The sequence below is a fragment of the Pelophylax lessonae genome, assembly GCF_965119305.1.
Source record: "Pelophylax lessonae genome assembly, chromosome: 3".
Classification (NCBI taxonomy): domain Eukaryota; kingdom Metazoa; phylum Chordata; class Amphibia; order Anura; family Ranidae; genus Pelophylax; species Pelophylax lessonae.
In genome coordinates this window covers 463171274-463195026 of record NC_138770.1, presented here as the reverse complement: position 1 = coordinate 463195026, position 23753 = coordinate 463171274, and positions in this window count along the sequence as shown.

Sequence of the window (23753 nt, the reverse complement as noted above, 5' to 3'; positions counted from 1 at the left end):
GACACGCCCTTTAAGCCAATTCCGTATCCAAGAGCAAACCCTGCTGTCGATACCTGCAGATCTTATTTTATAAATTAAGCGCTTGTGGGGAACTGTATCAAACGCCTTAGCAAAATCCAAGTACACCACATCCACTGGTCTACCCCTATCTAGCTCACAGCTCACCTCCTCGTAGAATGTTAATAGATTGGTTTGACAAGAACGCCCATTTGTAAACCCGTGCTGATTACTGCTGATGATGTTGTTGTCTTTAGCAAACTCTACGATATAGTCCCTTATCATCCCCTCCAGAAGTTTACATACTATTGATGTCAAACTGACAGGCCTATAATTTCCCGGGATATGCCTCTGGCCCTTTTTGAATATCGGAATCACGTTAGCTTTCTTCCAATCCCCTGGTACATCTCCTGTCCTAATACTGTCAGCAAAGATCAGGAACAGTGGTCTGGATATAACCTTACTGAGTTCCTTGAGTACTCTCGGATGTACGCCATCCGGGCCTGGTGATTTGTTTGTGTTGAGTTTATCCAGCCTTTCCCTGATTTCACCCTCTGTTAGCCATAGTGGCAAGTCCTGTGTATTACTACTAACCAAACAGTCATGGTCAGTGTACCCCTCCGTTTCCTGTGTAAAGACTGACGAGAAAAAAGCATTCAGCACTGTTGCTTTTTCAGTGTCCTCTGTAACCATCCTCCCATCATTGTTAATTATGTGTGCAATATGCTCTGCCCTAGTTTTTTTGCTGTTGATATATTTAAAGAATTTCTTTGGGTTTTTTTTACTATCCTCCGCTATTTGTCTCTCAAAGTTGATTTTAGCCATCTTGATTTCTTGTTTACTTTTCTTATTTGCCTCCTTGTATTGCTCAAAAGTCGATACTGTGCCCTCTGATTTATACTTCTTGAAGGCCAATTTTTTTCCCCTAATAAGTTTTTTGACGCTACGGTTTAGCCAGCCAGGTTTGGCTTTGTCTCTTCTAAATTTATTTCCCATAGGAATGCACTGCAAGATGCCTTTGCCTAATATGTTCCTAAAGCATTCCCATTTTTCCTCTGTGGTCAGGGATCCCATGGTTTGGTCCCAGTTTACCCTTTCCATCAATGAGTACAATTTTGGAAAGTTTGCCCTTCTGAAGTTTAGGGTTCTTATGTTCCCCACTTGCCTTGTTATATTGTTATTTATACTAAATGTGATCATCCTGTGATCGCTAGAGCCCAGATTGTCCTGGACTCCTACCTGCGAGATTAGGTCTGGGTCATTAGTGATCAATAGATATATATTTTAATTAACTAAGTCTTTAAAATTGCAATTATAATACAGAGATCCAAGGATTATTCTGAGGTTTCAGATGGAATGTTTCACCAAAAAGGTAAATTGGTGTGCTTTAAAGGGATTTTTATGTTTCCATTTGGATTAATGGAGTTTTAGCTTTAGAAGCTGTTTTTTTTTTTTACAAGGAGGGGAAAATGGATATCTATCTATGCCTGTCTATGTAACTAAATAAGTAAAAAAACATCAACAGACTAGGGACCGCACATTCAAAATCAATCTTCTCATTCATTATATAAGTCTATCCAAGATAAGCCAAACACAAACATTGTAAATAATTAATTAAAAAAAAAGATGAATATTAAATTCAAAACAAAGAAAAAGCTAAGGTAACTTGAAAAGAAGTAGCATAATAGAGTAGATGTGTTAAAAGCTACCTGAAATGAAATGTTTGCTTAACAAAGGCTGATCACTCTGTATATCAGCATTATATACTATATTGTCAAAACGATTGGGACACCTGCCTTTACACACACATAAACTTTAATGGCACCCTTAGTCTGTAGGGTTCAATATTGAGTTGGCCCACCCTTTGCAGCTATAACAGCTTCAAATCTTCTTGGAAGGCTGTCCTCAAAGTTTAGGAGTGTGTCTATGGGAATGTTTGATCATTCTTTCAGAAGCGCATTTGTGAGGTCTGGCACTGATGTTGGACGAGAAGGTTTGGCTCGCAGTCTCCGCTTTAATTCATCCCAAAGGTGTTTTATTGGGTTGAGGTCAGGATTCTGTGCAGGTTAGTCAAGTTCCTCCACCCCAAACCTGCTCATCCATGTCTCTATAGACCTTGCTTTAGTGCGCAGTCATGCAGGAATAGGCCATCCCTAAACTGTCACAAAGTTTGGAGAATGAAATTGACAAAGTGTCTTAGTGTGCTGCTGACACCTTAAGAGTTCCCACTCACTGGAACTACGAGGCCAAGTCCAACCCCTGAAAAACGGGGTTGACAGATGCTCTGCCTTGAGCACGGTTTGTCTATTGGACATTTTTTTGACAGTCACATTCAAACTAATATCCAGCAGACTTTGTGCCTTTACATCCCACTCTCAGACCCACGTGGACATCTGCCAGGTCTTGCTGGGGCATATGGAGGGAAACAACAACTCTCTGCATCTACAGATACTTCTTAGTACCATATGATTGATAGAATGTTGTCATTGCTTTTATATGAATCTTTTGCACAACCTCTACTATCATAAATAATTGCTGAACACCACAGAATTTTACACTCCTGAAGAGGGAAGCCCTCCGAAATGCATTGGGTGTCTCCTGGGCAGTGTCCCGTGATAGGCTTCAGGCCCTCATGGGGACAATATATCCTAGTGTCTATGCATGTGCAAGAGGTTAATTATTTGTTGACAAACTAATGATGAAACACATTAGGGCGTGACTACGCTTCACGTCTGAACCCTCTGCAGCCCACAGGAGACCGCGGGACAGTACAGGGTGAGAGGCAGACATTATCTGGAATTTCATTTGTTTGTGCCTTTTACATTTTATGCTTGTAAGTGCAATGAATGAGGGGGGTTTTTGCTATTATCAATAAAACTTTACAGTATCACGCTATGGGCTGTTCCCCTTGAGTCTTTGCATTGTGACCATGTAAGTAATGGAAATCAGCTGGAAAGGGATTTAACTCTGTAGGTTGCTGAGTGAGCACTGGTACTTGTTATCTATGAGGAAGGAGTTGAGCCTGGTGGATCCCATAAGGGTCCTTTGTTCAAAACGCCTATTTTGTGTGGATTGTGGTCAGTTCTACGGATGATCGAACGGTTCGGGTCGACCATCGGTTCGACCCGAACATTGGGTGTTCGAAATTCAGCCAAATTCCAAACTTTTTGTGGTAAAAGTTCGGAAATCGGTCTCCAGAACCGCCCAAAATGCAATAGGACAGGAACTGGGCTTTAAAAGCCCATGATTGGCCCTGAAACATCAGTAAAATGTGATTGGAGTGACTGCGGGGTCCAGAGGCCAATCAGGAGTGAATACGCCCCCCATACGCCCCCAGTATATAACATAGACCCGCCAAAACTCTAGCACTGTAATACAGAGGCTGTGGAAGAAAGTAGAAGCATTTGTGTCTCTCTTGCTGCTTGTAAAGCTCCAGTGTCATTTTGCAATTATTAGTGTGAGGAAAGGGATATGCAGTGTAGTTAGGGTACTATATACCACTATAGTTACATTCAAAAATCTAGTTTTTGCAGGGATAGCTTTAAGTGTCAGGGTGACCAGAGTGTAGTTTAGGGTGACCTGACTCTGCCATGTCAGGGTGACCGTAGTGTAGTTTAGGTGACCTGACTCTGCCATGTCAGAGTGACCGTAGTGTAGTTTAGGGTGAACTGACTCTGCCATGTCAGGGTGACCGTAGTGTAGTTTAGGGTGAACTTACTCTGCCATGTCAGGGTGACCATAGTGTAGTTTAGGGTGAACTGACTCTACCATGTCAGGGTGAATGTAGTGTAGTTTAGGGTGAACTGAATCTGCCATGTCAGGGTGACCGTAGTGTAGTTTAGGGTGAACTGATTCTGCCATGTCAGGGTGACCATAGTGTAGTTTAGGGTGAACTGACTCTGCCATGTCAGGGTGACCGTAGTGTAGTTTAGGGTGAACTGACTCTTCCATGTCAGGGTGACCGAACTCTGCCATGTCAGGGTGACCCCACTATGTAGATTCTGGGTTAGGGGTATACATATATACATATATATATATATATCAAAAACGACAATTTTTAAGAACTTTTTGTTGCCTCATTGACAGTCCCTGGGGCATGACCCAGAACCCTAGGCACTTTTTAGGGGCATTTATTGGGGTTTAGGGCTTAAAAATTGTGTTTTTTGATTCCAGAAGTTCGGGTCCCATTGATTTCAATGGGGTTCTGCAATCCGAACCGATCTTTTGGAAAATTCGTGTTCTGGTCGAGCCAAACTTTTCAAAAGTTCGATCATCCCTAGTGAGTTCTGCACCATGGGGAGAGGGATCCACTAGGTGCGGTGATGGTTCTACGTTTGGTGGGATTGCCAAACGTACTTTTCAAGCCACGATTTTACCTGGTGTTATTTGGATTATATAACATTATCCTACGGACTTTCCTCAAAGGATTTTTATTAGTGTCCTGAATTTTCATTGTTACTGACTTAATGAGTTCTGCTTTTCGTTGTATATTCATCGAATTACAACATTTATTTTTACTTATTTGCTGTTTTTGGCTTTATGTAAGAGCCACCATGTTCACTTTTTGATGTCTGTCATGTTTGATTTTAATATAATATTCAATAAATTATGTGCATTTTTTAGAACTTATATTCTACTTATTTACATTTAGTTAGGTCATTATAGTCCCTTTCTATTGGGGGTTCTCTATTTCCAACCCATGAAAAACAACCCCATATCATAACCCCCTCTCCACCAAATGATTTGGACCAATGCACAAATCAAGGTCCATCAAGACAGGGATGAGTGAGTTTGGGGTGGAGGAACTTGACTGGCCTGCACAGAGTTCTGACCTCAACCCAATAGACCACCTTTGAATGAATTAGAGCGGAGACTGCGAGCCAGGCCTTCTCATCCAACCTGACCTCAGAAATGCACTTCTGGAAGAATGGTCAAACATTCCCATAGACACACTAATAAACCTTGTGGACAGCCTTACCAGAAGAGTTGAAGCTGGTATAGCTGCAAAGGGTGGGCCAACTCAATATTGAATCCTATGTACTAAGACTGGGATGCCATTAAAGTTCTTCTGCGTGTAAAGGCAGGTGTCCCTATACTTTCGACAATAAAGTGTATATCAAATAAGTATTCCATTCCAGTAAAAGTGGCAAATGCTAAACTGAAATATATAAAACATAAACGTAATGATCATTAACCACTTCTGGACCGGAAGGATTTACCCCCTTAATGACCAGGCCATTTTTTGCAATTTGGCACTGCGTGAATTTAACTGACAATTGCGCGGTCATGCAATGCTGTACCCAAACAAAATGTATTTCCTTTTTTTCCCACAAATGGAGCTTTCTTTTGGCGGTATTTAATCACCCCTGCAGTTTTTACGTTTTGCGATATAAACAATAAAAGCGTAAATTTTGAGAAAAAATTAAATTTTCTAATTTTTCTTAAAAAAATATCCAATAAACAAAATTTTTGTTATACATTTTGGCCAAAATTTATTTAGGTACATGTCTTTGATAAAAAAAAAAATCTCAATAATGGTACATTTATTGGTTTGCACAAAAGTCATACAAACTATGGTGTTTATACTGGAATTTACAGAGCTTTTACTTTCTCACTGGCAGGGCAGTACAACCCCCCCCCCAAATTACCCCTTTTTGGAAAGTAGATACCCTAAGCTATTTGCTGAGAGGCATGGTATGTCCATGGAAAATGTAATATTTTGCCACAAATATCTGGAAAATTACACTTCTTTTTTATTTTTACACAAAGTTGTCACTTAAATGGTATATTGCTCACACATTCCATGGGTATATGTGAAATAACACCCCAAAATAAATTCTCCTGCTTCTCCTGAGTACGGGGATACCCCATGTGTGAGACTTTTTTGGCAGTCTAGCCGCGTTCAGGACCCCCGAAAACCAATCACTGCCTTCAGGCTTTCTAAGGGCGTAAATTTGTTGGTTTCACTCTTCACTACCTATCACAGTTTTGGAGGCCATGAAAATCCAAGATAGCACAAAACCCACCCAGATGAATTTATCATAGCAGATTCCTCCATTCGCATCGATTGATGTGGATGAAGAAATCTCTGCCAAGAAAAGTCTTTGAAAAAAAATATATGGCGAAGCATAGGGGAGATCTGCCCTCTGTGTCCACCCCATGTTCCAGGCTAGGGTCTCTCAAAATGCGATAGCCAACATCTTTCGGGACCCTGTGTGAAAAAGTGTGCCCTAGACTGTGCATTGCTGTACCCTATACTAATACTCTACTAGTGTGTGGTAGCGACAGAAACAGTCCCCGATGCAGAGACCAGGTTGGCCAGGACAGGAGGAACAAAAATTGCGGGTTTCCAACAGACACATCTTCTTTGGGGTGTTCTTTGGGTAAGGGTACTAAGGAGGACATCTGGAAAATGGCTCTCATGCAGCCGACTCACTGCATCTGGATTATGAATTTGGGCCACAGAAGGGCTGTGATGATCTCTTCCTGGAATTTAAAGAAGGATTCACTTCTTCCTGATGCTTTGTATAGCACATAAAAGTTTAGCAGAGCCAATTGGAATAAGTGTACATACTTACGGGCAATTAAGTACAGGCGCCGTCATCTGGTCATTGAAGTCCACCCCTCCCATGTAAAAGTTGTATTCGTGGACACAGAGGGGCTTCGCAACAACACCAGTCACCATTGCAATTTGAAGTCGTATCTGAATGGAGGACAGAACGAAAACATTCCGTGTGTCCCTCCACCTCACTGCAAGCAATTTATTACACCTTCAAGCAGGCTCTCCCCCCCCCCCCCCCCCCCCGTCTAAGTCAGAAAACCACTAGCCATTGGGGGAAGCCCCGGCGATTAGGTTTCACAGTGCCACATGTGCCAATTCCAAAATCAAAAAGGTGACTAAAAAGTGGCACGCTTGTGTAATAATTGTACCCTTTTCCGAATAAGGGTAACACCAAGTCCCAAACAATCTTGCCACTGCTCCCTATGTAGTCTGGGCAGTTGGGGGGCTCCACTTTGCTATCTTTTCCCTCGTAAACCCGGAAACTACATGTATAGCCTGTTGTCCTGTCACAGAGCTTATACATCTTGACCCCATATCTGGCACTCTTGCTGGGGAGAAACTGTTTGAAAGCAAGACAGCCAGAAATTTTAATGAGGGACTCATAAATGCAGACAGCTTGTTGGGGCATATACAAGGCTGAAAACTTCTGGTTGCATTTTGGGAACACTACACTAAACTATTGGGGACGCTAGTATAGTTCTGATCAGTTCAAAGATATTGATCCGTTTGGACACTATACTAGTAATGGAGGTGTTTAGTGTGTGTGTCACTGGAAATCAAAGGGTTAAAATGTAATACTAAATATGTGGCCGGCAATCTGACGCTGTCCTGAATTTACGCTAACTAACATTGATGTCACCTGTGACACTAATACAGTGATCAGAAAAAAGATCTCTAAACTATAATAGTGACACTGTGATAGGGCAATGAAGGGGTTAACTGGGGGTGATCAGGGGGTTATATCTTAGGGGATATATGGCAGAAACCCTAAACCTATCTGGGACCCCCTCTAACTATCACTGTTTCTCACACTAACTGAAGTCACAAGTGACACTAATACAGTGATCAGTAAATTTATCTGCATGTAGTGTGCACTGTGACAGGGAATGAAAGGGTTAATGGGGGGGTGAACAGGGGGTTAAATCTTTATTAGGGGATATATGACGGGTACCCTAAACCTATCTCTGGGAATACCTCTAACTGCCTCTCACACTAACTGAAGTCCTAAGTGACACTAATACAGTGATCAGTAAATGTATCTGTATACTGTATGTAGTGTACACTGTGACAGGGAGTAAAAGGGTTAACTGGGGGGTGATCAGGGGGTAATTGTGTGCCTATGTGTACTGGTGTCATTGTAGTGCTTCTGTACTCACGCTGGAACTGAAAAGGGCTTCAGGAGAGGAGATTGCATTATTTCCTGTGCCTGTGTTTACATTACACAGGCACAGAACGTTCTGCAATTGGCCAGAACTGATCAACAGGTCCAGGTCAAAAATCATTGGCCTGGACCTGATGACTGATCGGTTCTGAACCGAATCAGAACATCGCGGGGATGGCGCCCCCCCCATCCCACATGCGACCGACGTATGGGTACCGCGATTCACGCAGCCGAGTCACCATCGGCAACTGGTTAGTAACATAATGCTATACTGTATAATTAAAGGCTTATGCCTCCAACTAACTGATCTCATATACCCTAACCTTTGTAGTGCAAACATTGATGTAGCAGGTATGAATTATATAGAAGAAAAAAATTACAGGGCCTTGGAATGAATCGACACATAACATGGTGGGCACTGGCTGACCATTAAAGTGAAACTAAACCCACCGATTTAACTGTTTCCCAAAACACATTCAAGGCATGCTGTGAATGATAACTGTAACACTTTCAACCAATATGTGTGTGTAATTAATAATGTGATGTGCTCAAGCACTAATTTTTTTTTTTTTCTCCACAGTTCCCTTCAAACGCAGAGCAATGGCTGGAGATTGCTGCTCAATTTCTAGAAAAGTGGAATTTTCCCAATTGTGGGGGTGCTATTGATGGGAAACACGTCCGCATTGTCCCCCCTCCGAATTCCGGCACATTTTATTATAATTATAAAGGTTTTTTTAGTATAGTCATGCTAGCCATAGTTAATGCAAACTATGAGTTTATTTATTTGGATATTGGCAAAAATGGCCACAATTCGGATGGGGGAGTTATTGAGCAGACGGAGTTCGCTCGTCGTCTAAATAACGGCACTTTGAACCTGCCATCCAGGGAGCAAACTGTTGAGGGTATGAGCTTTGTTTTTATCGCAGATGATGCTTTTGCGCTTGGGGAGCATCTCATGAAGCCCTACCCTCAGAGGAACCTCACCCCCGACCAAAGGATTTACAACTACCGGTTGTCCAGAGCTCGCAGAGTTGTGGAGAATGCCTTTGAGATAATGGCCAACCGGTTCCGGATATTCCTGACGTCCATACACCTGGCACTGTACAAAGTGGATAATGTGGTCTTGTGTTGCTGCATTTTGCACAATTTCCTACGCAGGAATGTACACAATTATGTTTTGCAGCAACTGGATACTGACCCTGCTATGCCAGGTACAAGTGGAGAGGCCCAACCTCCTGACCAAGTGGAGTCCATGACGTCAATGCAAGTTGGACGGTCAGGATTGGCATCACACAGGGCCCATCAGATCCGCCAGGAATATCTGGACTATTTCTTGGGGAGAGGAGCTGTGTCGTGGCAGCAATCACTGTCACACAACCAATAAACTTCATAACTAATTTCCTAACCAGATAAATGTCATAGATCTCTGATTTTTGAACACATTAAACAAAAATTGCTATGATTCTGTATTGTGGATTCTAATCATTTGGGCACATATGGCAAACATAATTTTTTGGGTTAATCATGTGTTATATATGTGTGACTTTGGAAGGGTTAATACATTCATCAGTGTGTTTCTTTACTGTAGTCTCTCACCAGCTGATCCAAAGTGATGATGGCCATGTGTTATTTTTGAGCCAGTGGTGTAAATACAAGGGCCTTCTGCACCCCACACAATGTACACAAACCCTGTCACATTGAGAACTAGGTCACACCCAAGGTTCATCTAATGTCACCTTACATTGGTGTTCATTGTCCAGAAGTTGCCCATACTATATATTTCATATAATACATTAGGGTATTAACAACGTACCTACACCTGTTATGTTGTGTTCATTTATGACATCCTTCTCACTGTCCACCAATGTTAGGATATGTCAGTGTTATGTGAAACTTGATCATTGTTCATCTCAAAGTGTTATATATATAGGTAATGGAAAGTAAACGAGAGCAACGAACAAGCAATACACTATAGATTACACTGATCTCCCTACACTGATTGCTACTGGCAATATCAATGCGATATTGAATCCTAGGACTGCTAGTACCTTGAGTGTTGAGTCACACTTATGCGATGCGGGAAGTCTGCGACTTTGCAGCCTTCCAGCATTGCATAAGGGTGACCCGCCACTTACTTTTTGCACAGGATTGTATTCCACAAGTGTTAAGCACTGTGCGATCCAATCCAGATACATCAGAAATAAAGGGTCATGTGCGACTTGTATGCGTGTTCAGTGCGAATGTAGCCATACAAAGTGTATGTCTCAATTCACACTGCATATCTGATGGCATGTAATATCGTAGCGCACTGCTCCTTTATTACATGCGATCAGATGTTCATGCGAAAATCAGCTATACAGTTTGTATGGCTCAATTCGCACTGCACTCGCACAAAAGTCGCACATGATGCATTTATTCAGCCGCATCAGGATAGGATCGCACAGTCGTTCAAACTTGTGTGATCCGATCCTGTGTGAAATGTCAGATCGCACTGTGATATGCGTTAAAACTGGGGGTATCTTTAACATTTCATTGACACCTCCAGCAACTCGCATATGGCAGAGTCCAAAATGCTTTCATTAACATGTAAATATGTGAATAGGCCAGCCATCATACATTTAGTGCTTCTTTACACAGCTTTAGACCTCGACCCCCCCAACGAAAGTCTAATAAAGAATTGAACACACATTGTTGAATGTAAAAATGTTTTAGTATCAAACATTCACAGGGTTAGGGTTAGGGTTAGGGTTAGGGTTAGGGTGTTGGAAAGTGCTTTTCCCAAACTTGGGTACACTCTTTAACATCTGAGTGTAATTAAAATGCCATAAAACATTATAAAAAAATTGTAACATCAGGAACATCCAAATACAAACATTAAAAACGTAGTAAAATTGTGGCTTAAAATTTGCCAATCATGTCCACAAAATTGCGCATTTTGATTTGTAATGCCGTTGCAGTCTCCTTTATTTGTTCCAGGTCTGCGCAGCATTGGAGAGCCTCACGGGTCAATTTGGCTAATGTGCAACTATGTAAAACATGGTCTGTAAAAAAAAAAAAAAAAAAAAAAAGAGTCAATGTGAATCACCTACATGAGGTCATAATAATAGAGAAACATTTGGTGTCCAGGTAATCTTAAATTCCTCTTGAGTTAATACCTACCCTGTTCTTATGCTCTTTTGCCCTAGGCTCTTCTTCTTCCTCCTGTCCTCCTCTGATCCTGTTGCTGATGATTCTGCCGGTCTCCTGAGCTTACTATATATTCATTAGGGGTGTTTACGCATGATGACGTCATTGTGAGGGCATGGTCGTAATGTATATATATTAAGATGCAGAGACCAGAGACGGGCAGAATGCACGGCAACAGCATCGGAGGAGGACAGGAGGAAGAAGAAGAGCCTAGGGCAAAAGAGCAGACAACATAAGAGCAGAATATTGGACAGCAGAAGAGTGGAGAGGAGAAGATCCAAAGAGCAGAGTGGAGAAGACCGGATGAAGATATTTAAGAACATTTCATAAACGTCTCCTGTCGTTATTCACATACACTTCCATTTATGTGGTTAATGTGTAGGGGTACTATGTACCCCATACCCATTCACATAGTGATTGGGGTCTGGGATCTGGGGGCCACCCTTTGTTAAAGGTTGCTTCCAAAGTCCTAGGAACCCTCTGGCCGCATGACCCCCCAAAACCACCAGACAGGGTTGTTGGGATGAGGCCCTTGTCCTCCTCTACATGGGAGCAAGGTGCTTTTGGGTGTGCGGTGCAGAGGCCCCCTGGCCCAAAGCAACAAAACCCCCCCATGTTGAGGGCATGTGTCCTGCTGTGGTCCAGGGGGTGTTTGGTCCACTTGCTCGTTCTCTTTCCTGGCCTGACAAGCTGCATGCTCGGATAAGGGTCTGGTAGGGGTTTTGGGGGTAACCCACACTGTCTTTTTGTTGTGGGCATACCCTCAAACTCAATACCACACACAAAAGGCCTGGTTGTGAACTTGGGGGGGACACCCACGGTGGGTTATTCAATTTTTCTGTGTAGTTCCCCCTCAAAAATCTTCACAGCGCAAGTGGCCCCGCAAGTCAGAGCATCCTGATCCGACTTACGGTGCCACTTCCATTCAAATAAAGAGGCTCCCATAGGGAACTAGTGTTGACAATTGGAGGCTAAAAATAACACTGATAAAAATCATTATGAAAAAACCTACGTGGGCACACAATTGGCTCTCGGACACTTGGTCCTGGATCCTCCACATTTTCGGAAGTGGCTTCCACGCTGCTTGGCAAGTTGCCAGGAGATCTGGGTTCTGACCTGGCTGGGGATGCCACATCCTGGCATGACGCAACATCTGAAATGTAAATTTGTAAGGGAATGCAAGAATATAAGGTTAAACAATCATTGCAAATACACATATTTCTATGATCCCACTACACAAAAATCTGTGCCTACCAACCTTCTTGTTGCTCTGGTGTCTGGTCACTTGTTGTCTCCACCAGAATCACCTCAGGAATAATGTCTTCATCTACATAATACAAAAAATTGGCTATATCATAAAAGTCACAAGAGGTACATTTGTTAGGACATGGTGCCCTGCTTGATAGCTCTTTTAGTAACAAATATGAAGACATGTACATGGTTATCTACGAAAAATATGGTAAATTAATGTTTGACAGTGCATAGGAACCAATTACCTTTAGTCGAATCTGTGCCACCATCTGGGCCCATGTCCTCATCTTCTTCCGCAACTGCCGATGGAGCTGCCAAACCTCTCTTCCTCCTTTCCCATAGTTTGGCAAGGAGTTTTCGTTTTTCTCCTATTTAAAGGTTTGATTAATAATCTGTGATTAATAGGAATGTTTGCAGAGAATATTCGTGCAGGAAAGAACGTTCGTTGCAACACAATACATATATTTTTAACTATGGCTTCCTGACTTTTAATGTCATATACTAAAACATCAACAATAGATCGATCTAATCACGACATGACAACTAAAATGAGTAATCTAACTTTTTACATAGACATTATAATCTAGACATGTTAATACAACATACACAAAATTATAAAAAACATATTGCATGTTTAACAAAAAAATAAAAAAATAAAACTTACTTTTTTTCAAAATCCGATGGATTTGGCCCAGCTGATCCTGCTCACGGTGTTTCAGGTCGGACCACCGTTTCCGAATCTGATCTTTCGATCGCTCCACACCGAATTTTTTGAGCAAACAGGCCACCACCTTATCCATGATGCCATCTTTCCTGGCATTGGGCCTATCGTAATTTGCCAACTTACCATCATAGTCCATTTTTTCTAAAATTCCAACCATCTCCACCATTTCTGCCTTTGTCATGGGTGTAGCCCTTGATTTTCTGGTGGCCCAATCACTTCGGCCCCCACTTGATGAACTCTGAGATCTTTCAGACATTATTCTTGATTACAAGATTGTTCCACTGCTTCAGGTGTGAGTGTCACATGTAGGCCTGATCTTCAGCACGTACACACCCCTGCACAAGCCCGCCACTGGAGGAGGAGTTGACGCATGCGCTGTATTTAAAGGACGCCAGATCTTTCGGCCGACGATTCGCTAGCGGACATATCGAGGGTTGGAGCACGATCAAACGGCGAATCATGACTTTTCCCCACAAAAAAGGTACGACTATTTTATTAGAAAGTGTGTGTTTTGGGCCCTATACAGCTTTTATTAGGAATATCTTTATTATGTCCCAAAATACATGCTATTTTAATATGTTTTGTGTTGTGTTGTGTCTTGCAGGTATATACTGTCCTGCAAAATGGTGGACAATTACACCAGCCACAACTTTCTCATCAGTTTCATTGATGAGTTCAGGCAACTGCCCTGTTTGTGGAAAGTGAAGTCGGCTGAATATAAAAATAAGCACCTAAAAAAACAGGCCATTGATCATTTAGTGGCCTTCTACAAGCCCGTCTGTCCTGTGGCAAATGTTGAGTATATACGCAAAAAAATAAACAGTATTCGCACTGCCTTCAGGCGAGAGGTGAAAAAAATTGAAGAGTCCACCCAGTCTGGAGCAGCTGCACAGAATGTACATGTACCACGGCTGTGGTATTTTGATAACCTGAGGTTCCTGGCAGACACGTTGGAATCGAGGCCGTCAATTTCCACGCTGCCTTCGACTTCGGCAGAGGGCTCAGTGTCTGTAGATCCAAGCCAGGATGAAGATATCCTGGAGGAGAGTTTTACTCAGGTATGGCATTTCACAATATATTGTCTGCTAAAAATGTAATCATGTAACAAAATTATAAGCTAAACCATAATTGACCCTTTATGTAAACTGGCATAGCAAGGGGTTGGCATGACAGGCAACCGCCAGGGGCGCAGGCCAAGGGGGGTGGGTCGCAAAAACATTGGCATTGTTTTAGTGATTTTTAGAACAATCCACTCAGCCTGCACACCCCAGAACCCCCAGTTTGCAGGCGGATTCATGCAGGTGTAAAACATTGAGAGCTGCTTCATGCAGGTGTAAAACATTGAGAGCTGCTTCATGCAGGTGTAAAACATTGAGAGCAGCTGAGCCAAAAGACTAGGAGACTGAGACTGCCTCTCACTGCATCCCCAGCACACCTCCAGTCCTAACAAACACTGCTGCATCCCCAGCACACCTCTGGTCTTCCAAACACTGCTGCATCCCCAGCACACCTTCAGTCCTAACAAACACTGCTGGAGCATCAGCATTCCTCCGGCTCAACCTTTTTTTTAACTAAACTAACAAACTAACAGCTCCTGCAAATGATACATCCATCCGTGCTTCCATGTCTCTGGTCTCTCACTCTGGGTCAGCAAGGCAGGTGGCTTCCTTATTCCTGTTTCCCTGCACTGCTTCACCCTCAATGCCCTACATCAAGCCCTCTGCAAGTTCAGGCCTCTCTCTCTCTGCAACCCCCCTCCTCTCTCTCTCACACCCCCTCTTTCTCTCCCTCTCTCTATCTCTCACCCCTCTCTTTCTTGTTTTTCACACCTGAGACAATGAGAGAGCTCTACACTGGGTAAACAAGGGACAAATGAGAAACATTTAATGCCCTTTTATATTTTTTGGGGGGGGTTACATTTTTACATTGATCTTGGGGGGGGGGGGTTGTTGCCAAATACAGCTCCTCAACAAGGGCACTGGAGACCCTAGATACGCCACTGTATGTAAAGTCTGCTATTTGTTCACAATAATATAACAAACATGACTTTTTATATACACTATAACATTCTAATCAATTGTTCATTTCATCAACAGGGAAGTGTCAATGAGGAGGAGCCAGGTTGCAGCCAGGAGCCTGGGGAGCCTGCGGAACTATTTCCAGCACCACCTCCTCCTGCCAAACGGAGGCAAAAGAGGAAGCACGTCGATGATCTCACCGACGAATTTATACATGAGGCCACCTTAGCCCTACGTAGGAAACCGGAGGCAAATGAGTCCTTCGGGAATATGACGGGCAAAATTTTAGATAAGGTGGACCTCAGGCAGTGTCAGTATGCCAGAAAAATTATCCTCAATGTGCTGCAAAAGGCGGAAAACGGCGTCCTTACTGAGCACAGCCACGCGTGCGAGGAGCACCCATGCCCTCCACCTCCACCTCCACAACAGCCACCACCTCGCCAAATGCCACATGGCCAGTGGCAATATGGCCAGCAGGATCCAAACCTGCCCTCATGGCAGCCTGATTATAGCTATCAGCAACTTTAATTTTTGTAACCCCCCTATTATTTATTTTACCCGTTTGTCATTTTCTAATTTAATTTAGTCCAAATGGACCTTTTTTATGTTGATTTTTTAATTACGGAGAGTATTGATGTTTTCTTTTGTTTTTTCTGAGATCCAAAAAATAAAGAAAATTGGAACTAAAAAATGGCCTATCTGAATTTGTTAACATGTTTAATATTGTGCATAACCAGAAAAATATGTTTTAGACATTAATTCATAAAAGAATAAAGGGTCATATCAATAGTTAGATCTTTGCTGTGAAAATAAAAAAATAATGGTGAAGAGTTAAAATTATTTAATTATAAAATTTGATAGAACAGATAGAATAGACAAACATTATCTTCATCATAACAGAACACATGCCTTTTTATTAGAAAAGTATGGCATTATGAGCAGCATCTTGCTTCTTCTCACATTTATCAAGATGAGCATGTGCTCCGCATTTCACCTATTTTTTGGACTGCCGCGAGCCGAAAGTTCTTTCTGGATAAAATGTTGAGTTTACTAGAGAAAATTCTTCCGGGACCTCATTTGGTTTGATCATGCGTGTTGGGATTTGTAGCTGTGTGTCGGCCGAATTCTGTACTGACTGGTGAACAATCGGCCGTTCTGGTGTCGGCATACAAAAATTTTAATGCTTGCAAGACAGATTCTTGTCGGCAGAATGTGCGCTGACGGCTGTCGGAGGCACCATACTAACAAGCGTACAATCGGCAGATCTTTCGTCCGCCGACGCTTGTCTGCCGACGATCGGTACGTGTGTACGGGCCTTTAGGGATATGAAATAGGGTTTTAAAGGTAATAGCGATAAAGTTACTAGCAAGCATCTTGTAGTGCTCTTGGGTAAGGTTATCTTTTAAGGACATATGGAGCCTGCTTATATTAATTTCTCTTTTGAAAATCACAAGTTCCCTGGCTGTCTTGCAGACCAAGTGGCTTAAGGTTTTACTAATTCACTGGCTTAGAACAAGTATGCCCATAGGGAGTTCTAATTTCCTTTTTGCCTTTCCTGATCCATATACTTTTTTTAGATCAGTTTTTCAAAATATTGAAGCCAGAGAGCCAGGAAAGTAGCATTTCAAAAGAAGGACAGTAGTATTAGCTTTCATATTTCCCTCAGATAGTGATGGACGAACAACGGACGGGGCGGTTCGCGAACGCGACCCGCAAACTTTCTCAAATGTTTGTGAACCCCAAGTTTGCGTGGACCCCATTCACTTCAATGGCAGGCGAACATTAAAAACCTCCAGGTCATATTTGTAGCCACAAAATACTTACTAGCTGTGCACACATAGTTCCACAACATGGACACTGACATATCAGAAGTATTGCTATTATTGGAAAGGTTGCCATAATTTTTTTTTTTTTTCAGCCAAAAAATTATTATTATTTTTTTTTCTTAATCAGCCAGAACTGACAGCAGCCATTAAATACATGTCAAATACATATAGGATCCATTCACACATCTGTAAAATGGGTCCGCATCCGTTCCACAATTTAGCGGAACGTGTACAGACCCATTGATTTTCAATGCCAGTCTGAAAAATTAGGCATTCACAGGATAAAGAAGTAAGCGTCGGCCAGTACAAGCCCCAAAAATTAGCCAACAGGCGTTCACCTGACAGCAAATAACTTTGTATTCTGTTTGGGAAAAAAGGAGAGGTTGGAAAGGGCGCTACCTGGTATTATAGATGTGCCAAGATGCTACAAAGTGATCTTATTATAAAACATAAATGGTGAGACAATATATAATAATAAGGTGCAGAGTGCAAAAACGCAGAAACAAAATCGCAGAGACAAAAAAATGGGCTAAATGTGATACGTCCAAGAAATGCTTGAAGTGCTGTGAGAAAATAAAGCTAATATCACTAAGTGCAAAAAATATAAATTTTTTTGGGAAGTGTAACAGAATGTATCAGAACAAGGATGTGCACCAGAATCTTGAGTGATAAAAAATGAAAAAAAGTGCCAATAAATTGTATAGTGAAGAAAAAAGGGGGAGAGAGGGGCCCCCTATACAAAAAATAATTGTGCTGGACTAATGTCCGTGATAAAGTGCAATGTGGAGGCGAGTATCAAGGAACATAGGTGCCTGTTCCTAAAGTGTCCACTAGATGTAGCACTCACCCTTAATTTCCACCCTAAATGGCAGTAAATGATACGAGAGTGGATGTTAGTCCACACAGGGGTGGATGGGGTCCAAACTGTGATTACTGAGCCGGGGTTCCTGGAATCCTCGCGGATCGACAAGTCCCATCTAGGTGCTCAAACACAGAGAGAAGATCCCCATAGTGTAGTAAGTACAATCAAACAAGTAGGCAAGTAGTAAAAACTCACGGTTCAGTCTGATTGATTCAGCAGTATGTGAATCACTCCAAGGGACTGGCAGACTGCAGACTGGAAGTGACATGTAGAGTACCGCCCTTTGTATTCTGTGGCTGGAAGTACATTCGGCATTCACAGGGTACAGAATTAATTGTCGGCCAGTACAGGCCCCAGAAATTAGCCAACAGGCATTCACCTGACAGCAAAGAACTTGGTATTCTGTGGCTGGAGGTACATTAGGCATTCACAGGATAAATAAGTGTTGGCCATTACAGGCCCCAAAAATTAGGCATTCATTGGACATAAAAGGCCTTTTATGCGGCTGTATTTACCCAAGACAGGGACCATGAATTTTTATGGGTGGTGGCGGATATTTGTGGGCTGTCATGAGGAATTTGAATCAAACATGGTCTACTGCTGGTCACATGTGTTGAATTCCTCTGAGATCCATGCCTCATTAATTTTTATAAATGTGAGGTAGTCAACACTGTCGTGAGCTAGGTGAGTGCGCTTATCGGTCACGATCCCCCCTGCTGCGCTGAGCGCCCCTTCGGACAGGACACTGGATGAAGGGCAAGCCAAAAGTTCCATTGCAAATTGTGCAAGCTCTTGCCAGAGGTCAAGCCTGCCCACCCAGTAGTCCAGGGGTTCATCACTTCTCAGAGCGTCCACATCGGCCGTTAACCCGATGTAGTCGGACACCTGTCGGTCTAGGCGTTCCCTGATGCTGGATTCGGAGGACAGCTGTGGATGGGTCGGCTGAAAGAATGATCTCATATCAGAAGTGACCAACACATCTTCAAACCGCCCTCTTCTTCCAGGCGCTGTTGGATTGCTACCTGCAACTGTTTCTCTGTGAGTGGAAATTCCTCTGCCAGCGCAGGCAAAAGCAGAATGCAGCATTTACCGAAGCAAGGCCTGAAAGTGCTGCATTCTGACAGCCCTCTGTGATGGTGGTAACATTTCCGTCATTTTTTGTTTGTACCGGGGATCCGGTACGTTGCCACCCAGTACAGGTCCTTGCCCTTTATGCTTTTTATACGGGGGTCCCTCTTAAAACACTGGAGCATGAAGGCCCCCATTTGCACTAAACTGGAAGCGGTGTAGTGGCCTGGCTCCTGCTCATCATCCAGGATAATGTCATCCATGGACAACACCAGGGATCCCAGAAAGGTTTAAAGCATGCTCTTCTTGCGCCTCCTCATCTGCCCCGGCACCATCCTCTCACTCCTCTTCAGACTCCTGTTGTTGACTTGTCTCATATGGAGTAGCCCCCCCCCTGGGAATTCATCCAGCATTGCGACTTCCTCATCTTCCTGTTCCTGCTCCTCGACGGCTTGATCAATGACATGATGCAATGCATGCTCTAGAAAGTAGGCATAAGGTACAATGTCACTGATGGTGCCCTGGCTGCGACTGACCAGTATGGGGATCTCATCAAATGGCCACAAAAGTCTGCATGCATCGCGCATGAGCAGCCACTGGCGCGGTGAAAAAAAACCCAAGCTCCCCAGAACCTGTCCCACCGCAGAGTTCGTACAGGTAGTCGTTAACTGAACGTTTCTGCTGGAGCAGCCTATCAAGCATATACAAGTTTGAGTTCCATTGTGTTGGGCAGTCACAATAAAGACATCTGACGGGCAGGTTGTGTCACCGCTGAATGTCAGCAAGGCGAGCCATGGCTGTGTAAGATCTTCTGAAAAGGGCCGAGATTTTCCTGGCCTACCGCAAGACGTCCTGGACCCCAGGGTATTTGCTGCACAACCAAGTTCAGGATGTGTGCCATGCATGGCACGTGTGTAATTTTGCCCTGTTTCAGCGCGCTCAGAAGATTGGCACCGTTGTCACACACCACTTTACCAACTGTCAAATTGAGTGATGTTAGCCACTGATCTGCCTGTGAACGCAAAGCTGAAAGGAGTGCAGGACCAGTGTGGCTCTTGGCTTCCAGGCACAACAGACGCAGCACAGCATGGCAACGTCTCACCTGGCATGTCGAATAGGTTCTGGGGATCTTGGGCAGCACAGCGGAAGAGACGACGGTAGCAGCGGAAAAGGAGGAGTCAGCCGAGGAGGAGAGGGAGGATGGAGGAGGAGAAGAAGAGGCAGGACTGCATGCAATCCAAGGCGGTAAAACCAAATCTACACGGATGCCACGGGTTACATGCTTGACGGCCGTCAGAAGATTCACCCAGTGGGCAGTAAAAGTTAAATACATTCCCTGCCCGTGTTTGCTAACCACGTGTCTGGGGTAAGATGTATCTTGGCACCGACACTGTGTGCCAGAGATACATTCACTTGCCGCTGAACATGGCCATATAGCTCTGGGATGCCCTTCTGCGAGAAATATTTCCTTCCTGGGACCTTCCATTGTGGTGTTCCAATGGCCACAAATTTTCTAAAGGCCTCCGAGTCCACCAGTTTATATGGCAATAGTTGGCGGGCTATCAATTCTGACAAGCCAGCGGTCAACCGTTGGGCAAGAGGGTTATCCGGCGTCATCATTTTTTTACGCTCCAACATTTGGGCCACGGAAGCCTGCCTTTTTCCAGAAAAACTTGAGGACGGCATGATGGAAGGTGGAGTGGAGGACAATTGTGAGGAGAGAGGAGAAGGAGAAGAGGCTGGATGGTGAGAGCCTGGAGTGTGGCTTTGTGGGTTCTGACAGCGTTGCTCCCGCTGGGCTCGGTGATGGGAGTCTAGGTGCCTTCTTAAGGCGGTCGTCCCTAGGGGAGTGTTGGGCTTACCGCGACTTATGCATTGACTGCAAAGGCTGCAGATGGCAACACTATTGTCAGCAGCGGACAGGTTAAAAAAAGCCAACACTGCGGAGCCATGTGCCGGCGTCCTGGAAGCGTCATATTTGACTGTACATGGTTGATGGCTCACTCCTGATACGGCCTGCTTCTCCTCCCTATCTGCTGGTCCATCTCTCCCTCTGAACTCCCCTCCTCTTCCTCTCTTGTGGGCACCCATGTGACGTCCATAGACACGTCATCATCGATGTCACCTTCCCCACCACTAACATTTGAGATCTTGGAGTAAGCAGCAACAGCGGGGACCAACCTCCTTGGGCTGATCTGGGTACTGTCGTCAGACTGCTGAGTGGCGGCTGTTACTACCTCCTCTTCCTGATCTGATGCCAACAATGGCTGCGCATCGCAAATGTCTTGTGATGGATTGGAAAATAATTGCTGTGACTCAAGCAGGGGGTTATATGGTGATGGTGTTGGTGGTGGTGTCTTTGCAGGTGCACACAGCAGAGAGTGAAGAGGGTGCAGATAGAGAGGATGAGGAGGGTGCAGAAGAGGAAGGCTGAGTGACCCACTCAACCAAGTCTGGTGCGTCCTTTGCCGTAATTGAACGCACCTTCTGCAACTTCCCACTTTGGTTCTGGACATGTGCTCCTGCCCTACCCCTACCACTCCTGCGGAAGGGCCTGCCTCTTCCTCTGCCTGTCATTTTTTATATGACCCTGTGACAAAAGTCTCTAGAGAAGCGCAATATATGTGGAAGAAGGTATATAACACCCCGTTTCAATCTGTCATTTTGGGAGGCTACTGGTTTATCACACCAGTTATGAAAAATGTTTTCTAGTAACTTTTGTCACTGTGTGTAGCAGAGTTAACGCAGCGAAAGAGGCCACTGGTTTATCACACCAGTTATGAAAAATATTTTCTAGTAACTTTTGTCACTGTATGTAGCAGAGTTAACGCAGCGAAAGAGGCAACATTTCTGCAGTACCCAAATACACTATAATATGCTTTCTATATTAGAAAGTATATTATAAGTGTATTACACCCCTATATACTGCACACCAAACAATAGTAGACCTATACCAGTTCTTAAAAGGACTTTTGTGGACCTATTACCGAGTGATCTGTGTCACTGACAATCTGTCCCTGCTCTCCACAACAACCTCTCCCTACACTGACTAAAGACAGAATATAGACACTTAGACAGTACACCTATACCAGTCCTTAAAAGGACTTTTGTGGACCTATTACCGAGCAATTTGTGTCACTGACAATCTGTCCCTGCTCCACACAGCAAACCTCTCCCTACACTGACAAAAGGCAGAATGTAAAATAGCAGCCAGGTCAGGTCTATTTATAAGGTAGTGGGGATGTCCATGTGCTGAAATGTCTCAGTTGGCTGTCCTGTACCACCTGATGGATGTGTCATGGGTCAAAGTTCTTCACAATGTAAAAGAATGTGGCGGCCGCGAACATCGCCATATGTTCGCATGATCGGTGGACAGCGAACAAGCAAAGTTCGCTGCGAACCGACCGTCGGGCGAACCGCAAGGCCATCTCTACCCTCAGACCATAATGGACAAAAGTTAAAATGGCCATTAGAGTCAACCCAGAGAGAATGCTACTCTCATGAGATAACAGTTGTCCTTGGCTAAAAAATACAGGCTGTATTAATGCCACTGTGGCACCTTTACACCGATAGTTACATAGTTAGTCGAGTTGAAAAAAGACACAAGCCCATCTAGTTCAACCAACATAAAAAATTATTAAATAAAAAACCTCCATATACACAATCCCATACCCTCCATTTATCCAGAGGAAGGCAAAAAAAAAACCCTATAAAGTATGATCCCCTATGAAGTTGATCAACAATCTCTAGTGATACGACAGCCAATATATGAGATAGGTTTAGATTATTTTTTTTTTATAGCAAGTATAGATATGCAGTACTAAAGGTCACAGACAATGCATATTCATATGAGTGTTTCCTTTTAGGTCAAAATAGTGGTGTGTAGATTATTATAAGCTATTCAGATAGTTGAATGGGGAATGTACAATTATTATTGTAATGTTTATTACACTTATATTCTAATTATAAGAGTGTAACAGAAAATGCATATTTTAATGTCACTGGATGCTGAAGGCAATACGTACATAACTGTATTATTGCTTTTTATTAATAACCCATTTACAATTCCATTGGTGAATTGCTTTATTCAATCATAAATTATCAGTGACTTGTACCTCTTTTATTTAAAATCTGCATGTATTCCTATGTGAAGAATAAATAATATTCTGCTATATTACTTGTGAAATTATGACTATATTTTATTTTTCCTTGCATTTTTATATCTTTTCTTTCTATATCCATTACATTTTAATTATAAATAAAGAGTGGAGAGTAATGCTTTTAGAAATGATGTTGCAATTGGCGACAATAATTTCACTTGTGTGGCTGTTTATTGAGCTTTGCACACAGTCTGTTAGAAATTTATCACAAATCAACTTCACCTAAAGCTAGCTTAATAATGTATTAAAGGAGAAGACAACTTATTTTTTCAAAGCTGGTGTAAGATGTGAACATGGATTAAAATAGTGTACATTAACAGCCTATGGATTGTTTTTTTGCTGCATCACAAGTCTGAGAATAAAGCCACACTGTCAAACACTCTTAATTTATTTTATTTTTACTTACCTATGTTTACAATTTTCAAGTTTCTTGTTGCCTAATTGCTGTCAATGATAAATAGCCTAGCTCTTTAACCACAAGATTAAAAGATGCAAATGATGCAGATTATTATTTTCTAAATTATATCTCTCTTTGCAAATTTTGATCTTACCACATTGTTTATTTCAAATGACCAGATTACTGTTTTATTTACTGTTTTTTTTTTATTTACTTTGAACATTCAGTCTTTTCTTGATGAATGGAAAAACGTACATTTTAACATGTGTATTGCATTTTTTTTCATCATTTTATTTTATCATGATTACTTCAAACTAGTCC